We start from the raw sequence: 24,268 nt of genomic DNA, 5'->3' as shown, positions 1-24,268 counted from the left end.
AATGCTATTTCTCTAGAAAAGGGAAAATAGCAAGACCCATTTTAGTTTCCTTTGGGAATTTCCATTTTGCCAAACAGGGATTCTGGATTTTCTACTTTCCATCTTTTATTTGCTTTTGTTCTTTAAATGTTCCAGGGAAATCGTATTGCTCACTACAGCAATTGATCGCTAAACTTTTTGTATTTAATTTTTCATGCTAAGCTCAATTTACAAACTTTGAATTTCATTTTGGGTAGTCTAGTAATTCCTCAACATGTTTTATATACATGCTTAGTAAATAAAAATGACTTCATTCCATTTACTTACAACAGAAGTAGCACAAAAAACCCCAAAATTTCTAGAAGATGGAGGAACAGGTAAATTCAGCTGATAATAGCTTCTGATACAGGAACAGATGTTACATTGTTCCATGACTGTCAGTGGTACTATGTATCTTACAGTTAGGAGTTGTTAGTACTGTGGAAGTGGCATGGAGGCATTTTGGTCCCTAAAACTGTTGAAAACTGTAGGTGTCCTGTTGTATAATTTTTAAAGATTGTGCATGTACCCTCCCACCCCCTGTTTTTTCTCTTGTGGGATGTATAAAGATAGCCTGAAATATGTGTATGGAGGGGAGTAAATGTTGTTCTTTAAATTTTTTCTTGTTTTATCTTGTGTCCATAATGCTACAGAATTCTGTCATATACTATGTGGGATGGTTTAGTACATATCTGCATGCATCTGGGCCAATCTGCAAACTCCATTTTGTTTTGTGAATGCCATTTTAATTATAAGACTATACTGTCCATACGTTTATGCCTTTTACCCTTCAACTTGTGCTGAAACCTCAAGTGAGGTATCAGGAAAAATTCTTGCACCTACTGGAAGACTAACAATACAAATCAACCCAGAGTTGTTAACCTGAAGGATTCACTATTCAAATGTCAGTACCAGATGACACCCAGAAGATCCAGCTCTGCAAAGCAGGCCCAGAAGCAGACAAGGCTGTGTAGTAATAAAAGGAGAGGAGGAATCCTGGACCTTCCAAAAAAGACACTAACCAAATCCCAAAGGGCTCTTTGATTGATGAGGAAACTGAGGCTGGGATTTGTGTGAAGGACTTGTTTTTCATAGGTCTATATGTTGTGCTGTCTAAGAGTAAAGTGTGTGTGTGTTTACAGATTACTTTGTAGAATCTCTGTGGTGCTTGCTTTCACTGCCTTAGTCCCAAAGAGACAAACAGTAAAGCAGAGGATACACAGCTTCAGTGGAACTCTGGGAGCATGTATTAACTATTGGAGAGGTTTATAAGAACAAGCACTAGTTTCAGGACCTAGGCAATTGGACTTCAAGTTCTTCACAGCTGAGAGGTGTCAGATACAGGATCTGCATCCAGAGTGTGTCTAGAGGCCTAGAGCCAGAGAGAGACAGACAGCTTGTGGGATCCTGCAGTAACTGTCCACCATGGGGAGCTCTTCTAGAGTTTTAACACCATGGATTTAACTTTTCACTATGTTAGATTAGATTATAAACTCTTTGGGGCAGGGACCATCTTTTGTTTGTACAGCACCTAGCGCAATGGAGTCTTTGTTCATGACTGCGTTGCTATGTATAACTGTAATAGAAAGATTTACTACAAATTGAACTTAATACTGAGTACCGTGCAACTTTTTTTGTAGAAGGTTGTGATATAGACATTCTTGGTTTGATGCTGGGAACCGCAGCCAATGAGAGTGTGGAGGCACCACTCCGGGCAGGGCGAAGGCAGTGCTCAGAGCCGCCTGCCACACCTCTGCCTAGGAGCAGAAGGGACAGGTCGTCCCCTGGATCCGGCACCCTGAAACCGCTCCCATGCCTCAACCTTCCATCAGCCCCACACTAACCAGACTATAAACTGGAATTTAATGAAGATCAGAAATGCCGGTTTATAGAGCTTTTTGGTTGGTGAAGTGCCGGATAAAACAGCTTTTACTGTAATTAAAAAGGTTTTCCTAATATCTAATGTGTTAGATCCAAGTTTAAAGTTATGTCATTGTACTGTCTGACACTCTTCTATTATAACTTTTTGGCACTTACAGTATTTCATTATTATTTTTCTGTTGCTTACCTTTCTAGAGGCCAAAAGGTACAGAGCCTTGATTTTTATCTAGGTTTTCAGTCTGATTGAAAATGACCAGCGATATAAACCTGTAGTTCTTTCTTTGAATACATGTAGACTCAAACATGTCTACAGTAGTAGAAGAAGCAGCAGTTTTCTTTTCACATTAGTGATGTCCTCAATTTTTATTGAATCTAGCATCAGGATGACATATTGAGCTAATTAGCATTACTAATGACAAGCTAAGATTGCAGATATATGAAATGGAACTCATTGTAAAAGACAGCAGGCTCAGCTAATTATTCATTTGCTGTGGGTTTTCTTCATGCCTGCTCAGACAAGTCAAAAATAAAGATGCTACCATATGTGAGGCTTTATTTGCATTATGAACTAAGTTTTAAAATGCACTTTAATTGCTGTGTAACTGGAGAGATTAATGTTTTGTATTTGTTCCTCTTCTTTCTGTGACCAGAGCTGGTACATAATTGTGCTCTGTCAATGGAAGTCCTGACAACTTCAGAGTGGAATGTGTAGAATATTAAGATTGTCATTAATAACAACTTGTCACACGCTGACCTTCGTAATATCAAAAACATTCTAGAAAAGTGCAAAGAAAATGAGGTTCTGCTCCCCACTTGCCACCATGCCCCCATGCACACAATAAATTTTGTTACTCTGACATGGAAAAAAAACCACGTGAAATGTGATGGTCTATGGAATCAAAGCCATTATGCCACAATAGTATTTCTCAATTAATCACAGCGCTGATGATGTCTGTAAAACATGTACAGGAAATCTTATTTCTTCAGGCCCTCTCCCCAGAATAATTTTGATTATTTTTACTACAGTGAGAGTTAAATTGTTTGTTCACATATTGTGAGCACCTACTCAGTGTAATGGTCTTTATTACCCACAGGGGAATAGTTTCACATCTCCAATATGAAAGAACACTAAGCTCTTTCTTAAGAATAATTAAAGTATTCAAAAAGAGCATCAAGGGGTAAATTAAACTCTCATTTGGAAGTCTAAACTACTAGTACTAACTCAGAAGTACAGTAAGGGCTTTCTTATAGTGTATTGTGTACAACACTCAGAACCTCAAATATTCAACTTGAAACTGAAATAAAGATTCTGAACCATAGCTATTTCTCTGTACAGCCAGTGGTGATTATGTTGGCATTTTGGGTCACTGAATAGCACTCGTTTGTACTATGTGTTGTGGGGGTGGCTGTGTATTTGCTAGGAAGCATAACTAAAGATGAAAGTTTAAGTAATTTAATTATTTCTTAGAGGCAAATCCACCCTCCCATGGTTTGAAACTTGCATAGAAAAAATGAAAATACATCTGGAATATCAAAATTGGCTAAATTAAAAACCATTTGTTTTTACCCTATTTATTCTTCTGAATAATGAAATTTCCCTATGGTTCTATGTTAGATAATTACGCTGCAGAAGTGGTACTTTAGCTCAGCTTCTAGAGCTAGGGCAAACGTGATTCTGCTGCAAGCTTAAGTCCCTGTGTTATAGAAAATCTCATTCGAGGCTCTGTTGCAGTCAAGTGCATAAAACTATGACCCATGGATTGGTCCCTGTGGGAGCAATTATTCTTTACAGTGAGTTTTTTTCAGCACTGAATATTATAAATGTCAGGAAAAAGTTTAACCCCAGTAATTCTAAAAGAATGTTTCCATATCTGCTGGTAAGAAGATCAGTGTTTAGTCTTTGCATCTATAAGATATTTCTGATTTAAGCTTGTTTTTTAAATCTGTCTTTTATCAACAACTCAAAAGTAAAATTTTTAATCTATATTTTATATCTTGTTTTGAAAACAAAATAGAAGGCTGGATCTGGCAGAGAATACATCATACACATCTGGGAAACCCAAGTTGGAAGCACTCACTCATTTGGTGCATTGTGTATTGAGAAATAAATTTCCTTGTCTTCCAGTGACAGATGGGGAGAAAGTGGAGTGAGCACAGTGTTGCCTAGGAACACACGCTAGCATTTGATACCCAGTAGGAATGAGTGAACTGTTTTGGATTTAAAAAAAAAAAAAAAAAGGGGGGGGGGAATCTACATCTACAACTATCAGTCTAGAAGGGAGGAAGAGGGTGGAGTGGGGATTCCATTGGCCTGATACCCGCCTCTAACAAGCCTACATCCTTTTTAGGAAGAGATTGAGGGGGAACTACTTCATTTATCTAGATTTTTAAGATGAATCTATCATAAGAATGCTCATACTGGGTCAGACCAATCTAGCCAAGTATCCTGTTTTCCAACAGTGACTGGTGCCAGATGCTTCAGAGGTAACGAAGAGAACAGTGATCCATCTCCTATCATTCAGTATCAGCTTATGGCAGCCAAAGATTTAGGGACACTCCAAGCATGGGGTTGCATCCCTGACTATGTTGGTTAATAACCATTGTTGGACCTATCCTCCATCAACTTATTGGATCCTTTTTTAAACCCCATTATGCTTCTGGACTTCACAACATGCCCTTGCAATGAGTTCCACAGGTTGACTGTGTGTTGTGCGAAGTATTTCCTTATGTTTGTTTTAAACCTTCTCCTGATTAATTTCATTGGGAGACCCCTGCTTCTTGTATTATGTGAAGGGATAAATAACACTTACTTACTCCGCACCATTCATGGATTTTGTAGACCTCTGTCATATTTCCCCCACCCTTAGTTGTCTCTTTTCTAAGGTGAACAGTCCCAATCTTTTTAATCTGTCCTCATATGGAAGCTGTTCAGTACCCCTAATCAGTTTTGTTGCCCTTCTCTGAGCTTTTTCCAATTCTAATATCTTTTTTGAGATGGGCTGACCAGAACTGCACAGAGTATTGAAGGTGTGGGTGCACCATGGATTTATATAGCGGCTGTCACACTGTCGAGTGGCTCTTGACTGTGAGTGCCTACCTCAGGGCAGATTGTCAGAAAACAGGGCAGACGCCCCAAACTGATGGTGTGTTCTATAATTAATTAGATTTCACTAAGCCATTGACAAATGTGAACTCCTGGATTGCTATACCAGTCTTACCACAGACAGTCCCTTTAGACTCTCCAGACTATCTTGCCACCCAGACAAACTGGACTTCGTGATAAAACATCACTAAAAGCAAAAATCACATCACAGCAGGTTGCTCCCAGTTCTAAGGGACCAGTCATTTATCCCAGATCAACTGGTACTCTAGTTCTCAAACTTTTTGTGCTGGCTATCCCATTTGGACTTTAAAAAAAAATTGTGACCCCCTACCTGCCGTCCCACTCAGGGCAGGAGGCTTCAACCCCCTGCCGGTTGCAGAGCTCCCAGCTGGGGCTTTCTGCTCTGGCGACCCCATCAAAGAATTGTGTCCCACTTTGGGGGTCACGACCCACAGTTTGAGAACCGCTGTTCTTGATCTTCACCTAAGACAACTCTGGTAGCTAATAAGCCTGTAGTTAGTTTACTGTAGAATTGGCTAAGAAAAGGAAATGAGTTATTGAGAAGTTAAAGCAGGTAAAATATATGAACTGGTGAGTCACAGTTTGTAATTTCAAATGGTGGCAGTGATGTAATAAACTGCCAGTTTCCCAAAAGTATTTTCAGGGTACCCAGATTGTCTCTGGAAATATTCTCTTTGCATCTGGTACACTTCACTGTAAGTGTCCAAACAGTTCAGAGATCCAGAATCTTTCCTTGAATCCATACTTATAGCTTCTTCTCACAGTAAACAAGCTGACAGTGTCACTACCCCGGTGGGCTTTTCCTTTGGCAGAGAGTGAGGAATGCATTTTTAGTCTTTTTACCTCCGATCATCACACAAAATGACCATTTGCTTTGAAATTGCACTTTTCTGTTAAAGTTCTTCATTTGCATTCTTTCAAATTTTATGGGTTATTTAATTACAGGGGTATACACAGTGTAAATTTTTGCTGCTACTCCATTATAACGGTATATAGATAAGTGAAAACAATGCAAGTAACAGCCCATTAGCTTTCATGAAGTTTAAACACCAAATACATCCTTATATGTTATCAATTTGATCTGTACTAATACACCAGTGAATTGGTCTGAGGTCTCTGACACCTGGTCTGCCAGCGTCACAGTGGCATGATGATATTTTCTGTTGTATTTTCTATCCCTTTCCTAATAGTTCCCAACATTCCTTTTTCTTTTTTGACTTCCACTGCACATTGAGCAGAAGTTTTCAGAGAGTTATCCAAGATCTCTTTCTTCAGCAGTAACAGCTAACTTAGACCCCATCATTTTGTATGTATAATTGGGATTATGTTTTCCAATGTGCATTACTTTGCGCTTCTCAACATTGAATTTCATCTGCCATTTTGTTGTTCACTCACCCAGTTTTGTGAGATCCCTTTTGTAATTCTTCACAGTCAGCTTTGGACTTAACTTTTCTTCAGTCCTTAGCCAAATGGTTGGCCATAGCGTTCGTTCACCGTTTGGTCTGTTCCTGTGTGGCCACAAGGGCTTGACGGGCCAAGAGTCTAATGTTGGAACAGACTTGATGCACTCATGTATTAGGGGGTCAGCCTCTGGGCCGCCTCCACCCTTTGGTTGGTGGAATTTTTTTCCTGTATGTTGCAAGCCATCCAGAGAACGGAGTTTACCGGAATATGTTGTGGCATTCATGTGACGTGTCTGAAAAGCATCAGATGTTGTCTGCAGACAATGGCCCCAGTAGTCTGTAGCCCGGTGCAACCGTAAACATCTGCATTACAAATGAAGTCATTCCACTTTATGCCCAATATACAATGTTGGCATTTTGTGTGGAAAGCCTCAAGCTTTGCACAGTCTGAGTGGCATAGTGTGCATGTTTTGCAACTGTACAGCAGTACAGAGAGGATACAGCTGGAATAGATCCTGAACTTTGGTTGTTATGCTGAGATGGTGTTGTTTTGTTGTAAACGACTCATGGCAGACGCTGTGATGCCAGTCCAGTGGAGAACCTCCATGTGAGAGTTGGACGAACTAGTGAGTATAGAACCCAAATAGCATCTGGAAATTGCTTTGACAGTTTCATTATTCAAAGAGATAGGGGTCGCCGGTGGACCTGATCCTAGATTTTGAAGCTTTGCCTTTGACCACAAAACATGGAACCTTAGCTGCTGACTACTCCATTTGCTGGATTGCCTTGTGAAACCTGTGTACTAGAAGAACAATGTCATCCGCATAGTCAAGATCTGAGAGTAAGAGATCACCAGTCAATGCCTATAGATCTGACGGAATGCTGCATTATGAAATCCATTGCCCAACAAAAGAGTGCAGGGGTCAAGACACAGTTCTGCCTGACATGAGATACTGATTTAAAAGGTGCTGACATCTGATTCCCAAGATGTTTAGGGGCAGTGGTTCCATTATGCAATTCGCTAATCAAGTCCAGCAGAGTGGTTGGGACACCTAGGCCCTTTAATGCCTTCCATAGCATGACACTTGTATTGATGCACCAATGTTGGGCGAGGTAAAGCACACCATCTGCAAACTGAAAAATGGATGTGCAGCCAGCACTGATGGCATTTCTCAAGAGCTGCTAAAATGTGCTATTGACTCTGTAGCAGAATCACTTCTGGGCATCTTTCACCTGGTGTGGAGAACTGGAACCTTGCCAACTGCCTGGAAGGATGGTATTGTGATCTCACTTCTTAAGAGTCAGGCTTTATGAGGAACAGGTCCATATTAAATGCCATTTTGGACCTCCGCTTGTTATTGGAGATACATTGCAAGTTCAAGAAGCCCCTGCACATGGCCTATTTTGATCTTAAGGGTGCATTTGATTCAGTTGACCAAGTTGCACTATGGAAGGCCTTATAGGGCATAGGTGTCCCAAACACTCTGCTGGATTTTGAACTTAGCAGTCTGTATCATCTGCCAACTTTGCTACCTCACTGTTCATCCCCTTTTCCAGATAATTTATGAATATGTTGAATAAGATCCCAGTATAGATCCTTGGGTGACCCTGCTATTTATCTCTGTCCACTGTGAAAACTGACCATTTATTCCTGCCATTTTTTCCTATCTTTTAACAGTTACTGATCCATGAGAAGACCTTCCCTCTTATCCCATGATTGCTTATTTTCCTTAAGAGCCTTTGGTGTGGGACCTTGTCAAAGGCTTTCTGAAAGTCCAAGTATACTACATCAACTGGAGCACCCTTGTCCATATGTTTGTTGACACCCTCAAAGAATTCTAATAGATTGGTGAGGCATGATTTCCCTTTACAAAAGCCATGTTGACTTTTCCTCAACATATTGTGTTCATATATGTGTCTAATAATTCTGTTCTTTACTATAGTTTCAACCAATTTGCCTAGTACTGAAGTTAGGCTTATTGGCCTGTAAATGCCAGGATTGCCTCTAGAGCCTTTTTTAAAAATCGGCATTACATTAGCTATCCTCCAGTCATCTGGTACAGAGTCTGATTTAAGTGATAGGTTACCTACCATAGTTAATAGTTCTGCAATTTCATATTTGTTCCTTCAGAACTCTTGGATGAATACGATCTAGTCCTGTTTCAGAGTAGCAGCCGTGTTAGTCTATATACGCAAAAAGAGCAGGAGTACTTGTGGCACCTTAGAGACTAACAAATTTATTTGAGCATAAGTTTTCGTGGGCTAAAACCCACTTCATCGGATGCATGCAATGAAAAATACAGTAGGAAGATATAGATAGATATATATATACACACACACAGAGAACATGAAACAATGGATGTCATCATACACACTGTAACTAAAGTGATCAGTTAAGGTGAGCTATTACCAGCAGGAGAGAAAAAAAAAAACAAACCTTTTGTAGTGATAATCAAGATGGGCCATTTCCAGCAGTTGAGAAGAACGTATGAGGAACAGTAGGGGGGAAAATAAACATGGGGAAATAGTTTTACTTTGTGTAATGACACATCCACTGCCAGTCTTTTGTTCCAAAAAGTCCTCTGACACTTCACTTTGGGACAGTTCCTCAGCTTTGTCACGTAAAAAGAATGGCTCAGGTGTGGGAATCTCCCTCTAATCCTCCGCTTTGAAGGCTTTTACAAAGGATTCATTTAGCGTCTCTCCAATGGTTCCTTTCGCACCTCAATCGTCCAGTGGCCCAACTGATTGTTTGTCAGGCTTCCTGCCTCTGATATACTTAAATAAAATTATGCTGTTAGTTTTCATCTTTTGCTAGTTGATCTTCAAATTCTTTTTGGCCTGCCTAATTATATTTTTACACTTGACTTTCCAGAGTTTGTTCCTTTCTATTTTCCTCAGTGGGATTTGATTTCCAATTTTAAAAGGATGCCTTTTTGCCTCTAATCACCTCTTTTACTCTGTTTAGGCATTGTGGCATTTTTTAGTCCTCTTTCTGTATTGATTTGGGGTATACATTTAGTTTGAGCCTCTACTATGGTGTTTTTAAATAGTTTCCATGCAACTTGTGGGCATTTCACGCTTTTGACTATTCCTTTTAATTTCCGTTATAAGTGTCTTCCTCATTTTTTGTGTAGTTCCCCTTTTTGAAGTTAAATGTTATTGTGGTTGTTCTTTGGTATTTAATTACATTATGGTTCCTATTACTGAGTGGTTCAGCTATACTTACCTCTTGGGTCAGATCCTATGCTCCACTTAGGACTAAATCAAGAATTGCCTCACCCTTTGTGGGATCCAACTGCTCCAAGAGGCAATCATTAATGGGGTCTAGAAACTTTATCTCTGCATCCCATCCTGAAATGACATGTTCCCCGTCAATGTGGGGATAGTTGAAATCCCCCATTATTATTGGGTTTGCTGTTTTTATAGCCTCTCTCAACTCCCTGATTTCACAGTCAATGTCACCGTCCTGGTCAGGTGGTTGGTGGTATATTGCTATTCGTGTACTATTGTTGTTCAAGTGTGGAATTTCTGTCCATAGAGGTTCTGTGGTACGGTTTGCTTCATTTAAGATTTTTTTATTGTATTTGTATGCTTTCTTTCACATTTAGTGCCAATCCCACACCTGCATGGCCTTCTCTGTCATTCCTGTATATTTTGTATCCTGGTATTACTGCATCCCATTGATTCTTATTCACCAAGTTGCTGTGATGTCTGTTTATCAATATCCTCATTTAATACCAAGCACTCAAGTTCACCCATCTTAGTATTTAGACTTCTAGCATACGTGTACAAGCACCTATAAAATTTGTCTATATTAGTTGTCTGTCTTCATATGACATAATTCAATGGGGCTCTTTTTCATTTGACTATTTCTCTTTAGTTCCTACCTGTTCTTCTATCCTCTCCTCTTTATTAGGATATAGAGTATCCCTTTTAATAAATGCTTCTCTAAGGAATATTCCCCCAGCCCTTAGTTTAAAAATTTCTCCATGTCCTTTTTAATTTTACAGGCTAGCAATCTGATTCGGTTTTGGTTTAGGTGGAGCCCAGCCTTCCTGTATAGACTCCTCCTTTCCCAAAAGATTCCTCAGTTCCTCATAAACCCAAATCCTTCTTCCAGTTACCATCGTCTCATCTATATATTGAGACCCTACAGTTCTGCCTGTCAAACTGGCCCTGCGAGTGGAACTGGAAGCATTTCAGAGAATTCTACCATGGAGATCCTGGACTTTAATCTCTTACATAATGGCCTAAATTTGGCATGCAGGGCCTGTCTCCTACCTTTTCCTTTCTCACTGGTGCCTACATGTACCGTAACTACTGGGACCTCCCCCCGCACTTCACATAAGTCTATTTAGATGTCTTAAGAGGTCTGCGACCTTCACACCCGTCAAGCAATTTACTATGCTTTTCTCATGGTCATCATAAACCCAGCTATCTATATTTCTAATAATTGAATCACCCATTACTATTACCTGTCTCTTCCTAATAAGTGGAGTTCCCTCCCTGGAGGGGTGTCTTCAGTTCAAGAGGATATTATAACATCATCTGGAAGGAGCGTCCCAACTATGAGATCAGTTTCCTTTCTTCAGCGTGATGGTCTCCTTCTGAGACATTCAACTTCCTCAACAGTACAGAAGCTATCAGACTGGAGGTGGGACCTCTCTACTGTGTCCCTGAAAGTCTCATCTGTCTACTTTTGTCTATTTTAGCTCCTCTGGCTCAGCCATTCTGTTCTCAAGAGCCTGTATTCTGTCTCTGATGGTCATGAGTTGCTTGAACCAAATTCATCCAAAGCCAAAGTATGTAGGTGTCAATGCAAAAATTAAAATCAATTCAAATGGCTAGTGTACACACACATCAGACTGCTCCTTTCCTTACCTTCCCCCTTTCACACACACCCCCTCAGTGACAGGCAACTCCTTGTTCATTAATTACAGTAAAAGTCTGATGAAACTTGCACTATGTGTTCAAGGGCTTTTGCAAAGTGAACACAAGCATGAGCTGCAGGGATTACTGCTATATCACTTGACTCTTGCAGTTAAGCTCTGGGGATGGGCAACAAGAGCATTCCACCCATGATGATTACTTCAGTGAAGCATGAGAGAAAAGGCCATCTCAGATATAGCTGGGTCCCATGACATTGAAGATACGTCTACACTGCACACTAAGATTGGGCTCTGACTTCGATTTGAGCCTAAACCCCCATTCTGTCCTCACACAAATCAGTCTGATTCAGGTAAGCTAGCACTCCGGACCTGGGTTTTAGGACTCTGCTAGAGGGGTGGATGAGAGCCTGAGTCCCTCTGAGACTCAGGTTCAAGCCCTGTCATTTTGTAGTGTGGTTGCAGCTCAAGCTGCAGATCTGAGTTAGAAGGTCAGTGCAGTATGGATTTGTTAGCAACTGCGAGACCTGGTTCCAGCAATTGTAAGCCCAGGTTTACAATGTAGAGTGGACACTCAAGCACGGGTTTGGAAACACCAAGCCTGTTAGGCCAGGTCCCACAGACCTGGGTCTACAGTGCAGTGTAGACATACTACTAGGACCTCAGAGATAATCAACCCTTTGATTTGTACCTGGATGTGTACAGGATATCTGTGGAGATTACTTGAGAAATGTTACATGCTCATGAAACCCACTTAAGAAGTGATGAACCAGATTCTTCACCAGCTAAAGCTTCTGATGAGGCTTCAAAGGTAGCCTCAAGTAAAGCACATTATGGCAATCTAGTCCAGAAGTAGTCTCTGAGATCTTCTTTAGAGACTACTCCATAGTCTCCGACCCGGATAGAATAAGTAAAAGATATGGCGAGCCACCAATCCCACTGCAAATGAAACAGTGATATTTCCAACGAGATCTCCATATATAAAACTTGAGAGATAGAAGGTACGCATAGTGTATCCCCTCATTAGAGGGAATGGTGTTTGTTTTTTTTTAAACTCACAATCAACCAGCATAATCTCTCATCCAAGATGTGGAGCACATGTTCTTCATGGGTGACTCATAGCCCACTCCCCACTCTCATCACAGGGAATGCAAGTGGCTCTCTTCACTACAAGACTCAATCCACCTGCTACAGAGTCATGCTCTTATCACTGCCTTTAAATTTCCTGACAATCTGGGGTTTATGCCCATACAGTGTTGTGGTATTACGAAATCTGGGAATATATGATCCTCCTCCATCTTTCTCTTCATCTCCGTGTCTCTAGACTACTGATCGTGCATATTTTGCCATTTTGGCATATAGCCCAGAATACTGCTAATTTTAATTAGGATACCAGGGAGAACCTGAGCTGGTTGGTGAAGTTATGTTTATGGCTCCTTTGCACACCAGAGTGATCCAGAATGGCCATGCCAGAGGCCAGGGCAGGATCTGACCAGCCTTTTCTCAGTGGGAAGCCCTCAACTTGAAAATTCATTTTCTTTGTTGGTTCAACACAGCCTGAGTTTAACCTATAGGTAAGGCTATGGTTATGTCATGGAGGTCATGGAATCTGTGGCTTCCATTGATCTCCGTAACGTTTTCTGTCCTGGGGCTGGAGCTCCCAGCCAGCCCCGCCCTCGCAGCTCCCAGCCCCCAACCTGGCTGGGAACCCCGCAGCTGCCCAGCCACGGTGGGCGGCTGTGGACCCTGTTGCTGCCCAGCCGCAGCGGGCAGCCAGCGGACCCCTTGCATCTGCCCAGCCACAACAGGGACTCCCCACAGCTACCATGAATTTTTGTTTATTTCCCGTGACCTGTCCATGACTTTTACTAAAAATATCCATGACAAAAACTTAGCCTTACCTATAGTCAAACTATTTATTCAGGCTTTTGTAAAGAAGCTGGAGTTCTGGTGGGAAGATCTTAACTGTACTCGTGTTCATTTTTTTTGTTTGTTTCAGTTGGGGATTTTAACCTCTTATATACTCCCTTGGAGATTATGATGTATTTTATAAACCTAAATAATATTGATGATACTAGAATGATCTCAGGAAACAGTAAGTGGAGAGCTATTCTACTGGAGAACTACAAATAATTCTAATTCTTCAATTGTTTTTATTTTGGCCTGCATCTTTACTCTGGTGGGGTCATGCTAGAGAATATAGGGATATGTATCTCTTACCCATCGTATAGTAGAATTTCAGTAGAATTAGACAGGTTCTTAAAAGAAAATGTTAATAGGTTTGATTCAATTATGCAGCAAAGTGCAGTATTACCTGGTTTGTGGCCATTATCTTGCCTTTTGTAATTTTCACAGCTTCTCCAAATAAGAACAAAGATAAACTGCAGCAAATGAAGCTGGCCTGTCTGCCTTTATGAAAAGAGCTTTTTAATTTTTACCTGTGGAGAGTTCTTTTCATATCTATTTTGATGCTGATTGGCTACCTGTAAAATAAATACCCTTCCTAGAAATAATTGATCCCTATATTCCTTCTTCCAGTTGAACAAAAGATGTATTTTTTTTTATGGTTTGTACTTAAAGTCCTTAATGTATTTGCCTAAACTTAAAGAACAAAACCAAACCACACCACACCACTGTTGGGAGGAGATTTGACCTGAAAACTTCAGCCCAAAAGGTGAAAGCTTGAGAATCTTATAAACTATTGGAAAAGTGGAATAAAAATGGAATACATTGAAGCACGCTTATAGCTGCTTCTTTGTGTTTTTATATATATATATGGTATCTTTTTAATTTTATGTTTCCATAGCTTCTGGGTGCATGGCATATTTAATATGATAGTACATTAAAGCATGAGGTGTTGAGGGGAACAAAGGTGACTTGATGAGCTAGCATTTATAATAGTCACTCTGTTTGCTGTAAGGATTTCTACTTGCTTAGGACTGAGCACCATTGATGGTTATAGTCTGAAATTGGAAGTTGAGCACAAGTAGGGCTGTGTGTTCAGTTTAAAGATATTGGTTTTGACTCTGCTCACAACAAACAGCCCCCAACTGTAACCCAGTCATAATCCAGCATCAACCAAGTGCTTTTACGTACAAATATATTTTATATTGTGCAGTGAAAGTCAGCAAGCTTTTGCTGTAATGCACTACTGGTGGGCTCAACTTTTATAGCTAGTGACCCTCCACTGAAGGGGCCCTACCCTCAGCCCCAAAGTATGCACATCAAGTTGGTGTACAGGGAGAGAGGTGTTCTGCAAATGAAGCAAATTCCAAAACTTTACAGATTATTAGAACTAATCTTTTGATTATCACCTGTGGATTGGAACTATGAAGCTAGTGCAGTTTGTGCAGCATAGATGTAATATTCTATCACAGGCCCATTTTACTAATTGCTTAAGCTGCTGCACTCTTCACTACCTGAAGCTTCAAGGACAGTTTTCAATTATAGCCCAATAGCCCAAGCAGGTGATGGCAAAGGCACAGAGGATTTTGCCTAGGTCTGTATCATCAAGAAAAGGCCCCAGGCTCTCTAACTGCAAGTGCGGGGTCTGGGGGCTAGGGGGAGTAGAATGCACTTCTACTGCCTGTTGAAATCTAAGCAGCCACAGGCCCAAAATCAGATGGAGACTGAGAATATCTTTAACAAGGAATTGGAATCCTCCATTAAAGATGGTGCAGCCACAACCCCATGCAAATATCTGTTTCGATTCTCTGTCTGTGGTAACTTTCAGAGCAATGAGTGTGCCTCTCTAGAGCATTAGTGATTAGTTATAATCCTTCCAAAGGCAGTGGCAAATGTGATATTTTTCAACATATGATACACTAAATGAAACATTCTAGTGCAGGGGTGGGCAAACTTTTTGGCCCGAGGGCCACATCTGGGTATGGAAATTGTATGACGGGCCATCAATGCTCATGAAATTGGGGGTTGGGGTGCGGGAGGGTGTGAGGGCTCCGACTGGGGTGCAGGCTGGAGGGGTGGTGCCAGAAATGAGGAGTTCAGGGTGCAGGAGGGGGCTCTGGGGTGCAGGAGGGTGGGAGGGGTTCAGAGGGCAGCCAGTGGGAGCTGCGGGGATGGCGCTTGGCGCAGGGGCAGTGTACTATTAACCTTTTCTTGCAGAGCACCTGGTGTTTTTTTCCTAACATGAACACTGAAAATACTGTAAAATTACAAATATTGGTGATATAGATATAGGTATTGATATCATTTGGCAGTGGTGGCACAGAGCAAGTCAAATCAGCCAGCATCTGAAAAGCTGGGTTCTTGCTGTCCTCTTCTTCCTACAACATATTTTTGATACTAAAAATAAGCTTAATTTCTCTAATCAATACTCCAAAGTCTATTGCCTCCATTCTACTCCACCTGCTATCTACAACATAATGTTTCTGCTCTTTCCAGGTGTACCCATCCAAGCTTTGTTCATGTGCTCAGCAAATGTTCCTTTCAGCCAATCAAATGACTTTGCCAACTGCTTACTATGTTCATTCTATCATGAATTTCTCTCTCCATTTTATTTTACTTTTTTGCTTCTTTGATATAAAGACAGCCTGGAAGTGTAAGTGTGTGTGTGTATCTGTGTTTGTAATCTCTGCTTGTTTTTTACTAATATGACTTGATAGACCCCTTAGCTCCACTAGTGTAAACTCAGCTTGCCGCTTCTTAAATTGTTAGTCATGTTGAATATATGAGGTAAAAAACAAGCCTTCTTTCATATATCCTAAAGAAACATAGACAAATGTCTATATTTTCCCTTGCTTTGAAGGTCACTTTTAAAGGGCAGTGGTAGTTTGGTCTCTATTTTCCGAAACAGGTAAAGCCAATTCTTCCTTTATTCTTTAAATCCAACCCAAGCCATCATAACAGTGCATGTGGACATATAAACAGTAGACAATGCATTGTAGTTTCTTCAGCTCTAGGTCACTCACAGCAGGTTTTACATATTCTTTTATTTCGACATGGGCCAATATTTTGAGTCTATGAACTATTTATCTTGGCAGTTCTTTTTAAGACCGGGAGAAGGTGGAAATTCATCTAGCTGCTGAAAAAGGGAACTGGAAAAAAAAAAGCATATCAGCTGCCATGATAGGTAGTGCGCTTGGGGACATTGCTGGTGGCTTAGAGATCAAACAGCAGAGAAATAGCTTCACAGTAAGAACCCAGGAAATTCTAACTAGATAACGAGTAGTGGCTTTCTTTTGATTTACAGCATGGCTTCACAATCCATCTATAATGCTTTGAAGAGAAAAGAAATAAACCTCTAAGGGAACGGAAAGGGCTATACAATTAGTTGTTACTGTCTGCTTACTTGTCTTCTCTGATTCAAGGAATGTGCACTGAAAATGAATGATAGTTTATATTTTATACTCTAACTTTTGATTCCTACCTAGATTCAAGCTGACACATTAGGGTGCATTTCATGCCAGCTCCTGGAGAATATTCAGTTTCATCCTGACTATAGATTACGTGTACACTGGCATAGTTGCAAGTATTTATAGCAAAGGTTACATGTGTGATGTAACTTTCATATTTTGAATTCCTGCTCTGATCTTCTTTTCTTTCATCTGTAACAGATGTCTTTCATTTAAGATTAGGATGCTGCAGTAGGTATGAAAAATGGCACAATATTTCAGAACCATATATAGTGCTATTTTTTTTCTGAAGTGAATCAGTATAGTTCAGAAAGTTACTGGGGAATATTGCACTGGAATCTGGATTTAGAAATGTACTTTGTAATTATCAAGGTAGTCTTTGGTTGAGCCTGCTTGGTCATTAATTTGTCGGACATTGACACTTGAGTTGAAAGACTAATAGCTACTTCAATGCATTGCTAAGTTTTAAACCTAATCTGTTCTAGAGTTTGGGTGTACTGTGACTGTGATGTAGTTTGTCATTTTTATAGCTAATGGGGCAATGCTATTGTTTTGGGATTTGGGGGTTTACTATCCTTTCACGTGCCCAGTCTTTTTGATGCCTTAATAGGGGTTGGATTCACTGAGGAGTCTAATGATGTGAACTGAAAGTTTTCAGATCTGTAATACAGAATTGTATTTTCCACTGTCTGGAAAAATATTTCTTTTACTTAGCATTAAAAAGGGAGAAATGTTTTGTTTTCCATGGTTTGTAAAATGAAAAAAATGATTCAAAAGTCACAAGTTTAATTCTTACTCTCTGTGTACAGTACTTGGTCAAATTGCCTTAATAACATGTACACAATCTCAGTTGGTTTTCAGTACAGTGTGGGAGATGGTACTGACAAAAGTGGAGGTGACTTTTTTTCTAAGCAGTTTAAAAAACAGTGCATTCTAATTTGTGGATAAGATTTTAGCTTCCATAATTAGCATTTGCAAATTCAAGTGAGATATATTCATTCAAGCAGTTTTTCTGTCATATTTGCTTTTTCACATTGTACAATAATTCATTATACTTGAACCATAATAACTTTAAATACTGTGGCAATACTGTGTTCATATTACAAAGAATATGAAAAATACAGTATATACATGAGCTATACAATACCTCTATATTAGCAAGCCACTGATCCTTTGGGAGCCTTTTTATGCATTTTATGTCCCTTGGCACTTAATGTTTTTTTATTCCAGCTCCTTTTTATGTAAGCTAGCAATAGTCAACCAACAATCTTTTTATGTTTACGTGCCTGCGCTCCATTCATTATCCCAGTATCAGGAATATTTGAAACTTGGAGTATAAAGCTTGAAATATTTGATGCACTCTTTGTTACATAGCTAATAGACATCTCAGATCCCCAAAGTCTAAATCAAATTATGTTGCCTATTATACTGTACATGGGAGAAGTAAAATTTGAAATATTTTATAACCATGAAAACGTACATGAATCAAACTTTTTTCCTAAGGGAAAATACCCTTGACAATTTTAGGTAGTTGTGATATGTTTATAGGAATGGTTAGCACAGATTTTGTGAGAACAATATACATACAGGCACACTACTAACAAGAGCATACTTTTTAGGTCACTGCGGCTATAGATTCATATTGTTATAGTGAAGAGTCTGTTAAGTGTGTCTTATATGTGCGCATTTTTAAGGGGTTTATAATTTTCATATCAATTCAATCCAGGCTGAATCCTGAGGAAAACGGTCAGAACAGTTGTTGATCTGTGCGCGGGAACTTTTTAAAAAAACAATAAAAAAAAATTAGTAATTAGAAATTAAGTAATCACTTCAAGGAAGTGACACTTCTGAAAGGGTCAGTAATTTCCCTCTCATTTAATGCATATGGATCAACAATAGTCATGCTCCAGCCAGCCCTATGCTAAACTGGTGTGGACAAATGGCTTAATCCAATTTAAAGTAGTATGTTTGTTGGAATGACATTTGAATTAGCTCACCTAGCTCTGTTAATACACAAAATCCAGGAATGTGTTACTGTACAGAAAATATTTGGGGCTAAATTGTCACTTGACTATGCACATGCAACCCACATTAAAGTCAATGAGAGAGGGCATACACACAGGACAGGGTATGGCCTTTTATATTTACAATTTATAAACTAAATGCTTGCTTCATTCTTCTTATAATATAAAGTTTTTAAATGCTATTGTAACTTTCATCTGCTAAAAAGTGTTTAAGAATGTAACTTAAAGATTTGGGCTCCCATGTGGTTACAAAGTTATACACATGCTTAAGTCTAAAGAATCATGACCTTAAGAGTGAATTTTCTTGCTCTTGAAATTTAACTCAAAATGGCATATTAGGCATCAATCCAAATTTGCAGCCTCAGTTTGTAATTTCCTTGTTTTGAGCTGTTATTTCTTTGAAATTCTTTGGTTAGCATTCAAATATTTTAATAAATTTCTATACACTAAAACTATTTCAAAGCTACACAAATTAATAACCAATAATAATGGAACAGTTATACCTGTCCCCATCTTTTGTTTCTTTTTAATGCTTTTACTCTGTATTTACATTTACAGGTTATACAGTGTCTTTTAAACTCATTGTACTTGACTTTTTAGCATTATCGATTAAATAAGCTGCTGACATTTTCTGATAGAGATGATAGTAAAACTATTAAAAGTTTAGTTGTATTCTAGTATATCCTTCAACAGAACATAGTAAACATCAGAAGTAGGTGAACAACAAAATATGTTGAAGTAAAGGTGGAATTCAACATTATTAATTTCGCATTTATAGCAAAATTTCAAAACAACACAAGATACGTGTGGTGGAGTGTACTCACAAAACCCTGCATTTGATTTTAGGCATTTGTGCCTTATTGGTTATCTTTTTTTGGGGGGTGGTGAGGGGGGTCTGCAGTTGCTTGATATCTCTCCATAAATGTGGGTTGTTGAAAGTGCACTTGCATATTTGCTGCAGAATAGATAGGTCTTCTAACGTCTGTCGGACCAATAAAGGAAGCAAATTCCAGACCTGAGAGCCCCTTCAGCAAAAATATTCTGGGTAAAATCCTGGATCCATTGAGGTCAAGGGCAAAACTCCCATTGATTTCAGTGAGGTCAGGATTTCCCCTCTGGTCTCTGCTTGTATAAATCCTGCATTATGGAAAGTACAAGGGCTACTTTCTTTCATTTTGTTGATTCGCTCAAATAATTCCATTAGGCATGAGAGGCACAATTTTATTTTGCAGAAGCTACGCTGATGTAAAATGACTTTTTTGTCTCCGTTTTTACGAAAAAGGTTGGTAGCAATTGGATATCAAACACAGTGTATGCCAGTGAAAATGAGATAGGATCAGAGGTTAAAATAAGGAAAGAATAAGATAAAAATTACTTAAATAAGTTAGATGTCTTCAAGTCACCAGGGCCTGATGAAATACATCTTAGAATACTCAAGGAGCTGACTGAGGAGATATCTGAGCCATTAGCGATTATCTTCAAAAAGTCATGGAAGATGGGAGAGATCCCAGAGGCCTGGAAAAGGGCAAATATAGTGATCATCTATAAAAAGGGAAATAAGGACAACCCGGAGAATTACAGACTAGTCAGCTTAACTTCAGTACCCAGAATGATGATGGAGCAAAGAATTAAGCAGTCAATTTGCAGACGAAGGAAAGATAATGTGGTAAGTAACAGTCGGCATGGGTTTGTCAGGAATAAATCATGTCAAACCAACCTAATAGCTTTCTTTGACAGGCTGATAAGCTTTGTGGATGGGGGGAAGCGGTAGATGTGGTATGTCTTGATTTTAGTAAAACTTTTGATACTGTCTCACGTGACCTTCTTATAAACAAACTAGGGAAATACAACTTAGGTGGAGTTACTATAAGATGGGTGCATACCTGGTTGGAAAACAGTCCCCAGAGAGTAGTTATCAGTGGTTCACAGTCAAGCTGGAAGGACATATCAAGTGGGGTCCCACAGGGATCAGTTCTGGGTTCAGGTTTGTTCAATATCTTCATCAATGATTTAGATAATGGCTTAGAGTGTGTAAAGTGTGTGGACGATCCCAAGCTGTGAGGGGTTGCAAGTACTTTGGAGGATAGGATTAAAATTCACAATGATCTGGACAAACTGGAGAAATGGTCTGAAGTAAATAGTATGAAATTCAAAAAGCACAAATGCAAAGTACTCCACATAGGAATGAACACACTCAGTCGCACACTTACAAATTGGCAAACCACTGCTTAGGAAGAAGTACTGCAGAAAGGGATCTGGGTGTCAGAGTGGATCACGAGCAAATATGAGTCAACAGTGTATCACTGTTGCCAATAAAAAAAAAAAGTGAACATCAGTCTGGGATGTTTTAGCAGGGGTGTTGTCAAGCAAGTCACAAGAAGTAATTCTTCTGCCCTACTCTGCGCTGATTGAACCTCAGCTGGAGTATTGTGTCCAGTTCTGGGTGTCACATTTCAGGAAAGATGTGGACAAATTGAAGAAAGAGCAACAAAAATTATTATAAGTCTAGAAAACATAACCTTTAAGAGAAGATTTAAAAAATTGGGTTTGTTTAATCTGGAGAAGAGAAGACTGAGAGGGGACATAACATTTTTCAAGTTTCAGAGTAGCAGCCGTGTTAGTCTGTATCCGCAAAAAGAAAAGGAGTACTTGTGGCACCTTAGAGACTAACAAATTTATTTGAGCATAAGTACATAAAAGTTTGTTACAGGGAGGAGAGAGAAAAATTGTTCTCTTAAGCTCTGAGGACAGGACAAGAAGCAATGGGCTTGAATTGTAGCAAAGGAGGTTTAGGTTGGACATTAGGAAAATCTTCCTAACTGTTAGGGTGATTAAACACTGGAATAAATTGCCTAGGGAGGTTGTGGAATCTCCATCATTGGAGATTTTTAAGAGTAGGTTAGACAAACACCTCTCAGGGATGGTCTAGATAATACTTAGTCCTGCCGTGAGTGCAGGGGACTGGACTAAATGACCTCTTAAGTTTTCGTCCAGTCCTATGATTTTTTGATCTGTATCATATCATATTTATTGATGTTTTATAATTCTGGTTTTATTTTTTATTTTTGATTATCATTACAATGGATGTCCCTAGTACAGAAATCAGGCTCATTGGTCTGTGATACCCAGCATTACCCCAAGCCCTTTTTAAAAATGATTTAATAGAAGTATTGTGGGTGGGAATATAATAGGGACTAAATAGAGTACTGAGTGAGAGTTACTGTTTGGAAAAGACTGGAGGGGTTTTGCAAAAGCAAGGAATGGTTTTGGATCATGTGAGACAAAGAAAGCTGGAAGAATTAAAGGTGGAATAGAAATTAAAAATACTAAAAAGAATAAATTGCTAACAAATTTGCTCTAGCCCACTTCCAAAGGAGAAGTGAATAACAGAAAGAATTAATAAAATAGGTTGGTAGGGCGGAAAAGCAGTTTAGCAATAACGAGGAAAATTTAAATCTAGGCAGAAACGAGCACATGTGAGAAGGGTACAGAACTGTTTTGTTTTTTCATGTTACAATGAAAGGAACCAGACCTGACTTGGTTCTTGGCTGCTTAATTAACGGAGAATTTGACTGTTGGTGCAGAAATGGAAAAGTACCATATTTAAGCATTAATGGCGAAAATCTGGTCATAAAACTAGTTAATGTTGGAAGATGAACGTATTAGGTGAAATCAAATTGAAGAAAATAAAAATGCCTGAGAGCCTGACCTTTTTTACCTACCACTCCAGTCAGGGCTGGATTAATGCTTATCTTGGTTAGCCCCTTTGTGCTGAACTCCAGTCCTGTACCATTCTCCCCATGTCTCTTACATGACTTGATTCCTTCATTATATTATCAAAAAATCAAGATGTTTCTGTAACAAAAGAATCTCCTGTTGTAACCCTTTTCCTTTCCATGCTTCCCCTGCTCTTTTGTCATCCCTTGTGTCACTGGATTGTAAATCCCTGGCTACAGGGACCTGGATGTCTATTTGTCAGTAGCCTGTATAAATGCCATTATATTGTGTTTTAACAATATAAAAACTAAAGGTGGATAATGAGAAGTTCATTGACTGGAGGTTAGGCTGAGTAACACATTTTATTCAAGTAACAGTGGAAGAAAGTAGGACTTCTAGGAGCTCAAAAGAGGGAATTGAAATGGCCAACATTTAAATAACTGAAATAATTTATCAGTATTCTCAAAAGACCAGAGACATCTGGCATATTCTAGGGTAGGGGTCTCAAACATGCAGCCTGCGGGCTGCATGCAGCCCACGGAGTTATTTCCTGCAGCCGCCAAACTCCCCTTACCTGCCGCCCCTCTCTTCCTCCCCAGCCTGCCGGATCCCTGCTCCTCTGCCTACCTCCAGGCACTTCCCACCACTGAACAGCTGTTTGGCTGAGTTTAGCACTTTCCAGAAGGGAGGGGAGAGGAGCAGGGAGCTGCATGCTCAGGGGTGGAGGCAGAGAAGAGGCAGGGCAGGGGCAGGGATTTGGGGAAGGGGTTGGAATAGGGGCCAGGAGGGGGTGGAGTTGGGGTGGGAACTTCGGGGAAGGGATGGGAAAGGGTGGGAAGAGGTGGCGCATGGGCGGGGCCTCATGGAAGTGGTGGAGTTGGGGCGGGGCTGGGGGCAGCGTCGGCGGGGGAGAGGCTTTTGTTCCTTTTATATGAAAAGGTGTCAGTGATGCAGCCCTCGGGCCAATGTACTAGTCCTGATGTGGCCCTCGTGGTGATTTGAGTTTGAGATCCATGGTCTAGGGCAAGAGCTAATTCTGTTGCTCAGTTTTGAATCTTTTTGCGTTTGTCAGGAGTGTTTTCCACAGATCTATATAAAACCCCTTTGTTGGACTGGAAAAAGAGACTAAAAGGAGCACCATTATTTTAAAACAGAACTAGAAAACTAAAGACCTCTAAAATTTGACTTTAGCAATGGGGAAGTTATTAGAAGTACTCATCATGGAAGCACCGGAAAGGTCTGATTTAATGAAATGCTCTGTGGCTCACCAAAGAGAGAATGATATTCAAACAGTTTAATAGAATTATGGGGGACACTAATAATAGAATCATAGAAATGTAAGGCTGGTAGGGACTTTGAGTTCATCAACTCCAGCCTCCTGTGCTGGGGCAGGACCAAGAAAACCTACTCCGTCCCTCACAGTTTTGTCCAACCTGTTCTTAAAAACCTCCAACGATGGGGAGTCTGCAGCTTCTCTTGAAGCCAATTCCAGAGCTTAACTGCCCTTATCATCGGAAGGTTTTTCAAATATCTAACGTAAATCTCCCTTTGCTGCAAATTAAGCCTGCTACTTCTTGTCCTACCTTCTGTGGACATGGAAAACAATAGATGATCATCTTTTTATAACAGGCCTTAACATTTTTGAAGACTTTTATCAGCTCCCCCCTCAATCTTCTTTTTTCAAGATAAAACATGGCCAGTCGTTTAACCTGTCATCATAGGTCAGGTTTTCTAAACCTTTTATCATTTTTGTGGCTCTCCTATGGACTCTACAATACATCCACATCTTTCCTGAAGTGTGTTGCCCAGAACTGGACACAATACTCCAGCTCAGGCCTCA

General features: G+C 39.8%; 1 protein-coding gene across 1 annotated transcript in view; it reads left to right on the top strand.

Annotated features, from left to right (window-relative positions):
• Positions 1-24,268, top strand: part of PEPD (peptidase D) — a 217,489-nt gene that overhangs the window by 72,948 nt on the left and 120,273 nt on the right. The window lies entirely within an intron of this gene.

The sequence above is a fragment of the Caretta caretta genome, chromosome 12 (genome assembly GCF_965140235.1).
Source record: "Caretta caretta isolate rCarCar2 chromosome 12, rCarCar1.hap1, whole genome shotgun sequence".
Taxonomy (NCBI): domain Eukaryota; kingdom Metazoa; phylum Chordata; order Testudines; family Cheloniidae; genus Caretta; species Caretta caretta.
Note: the sequence above shows the minus strand (reverse complement) of the source record. Positions and strands in the feature narration are given on the sequence as shown.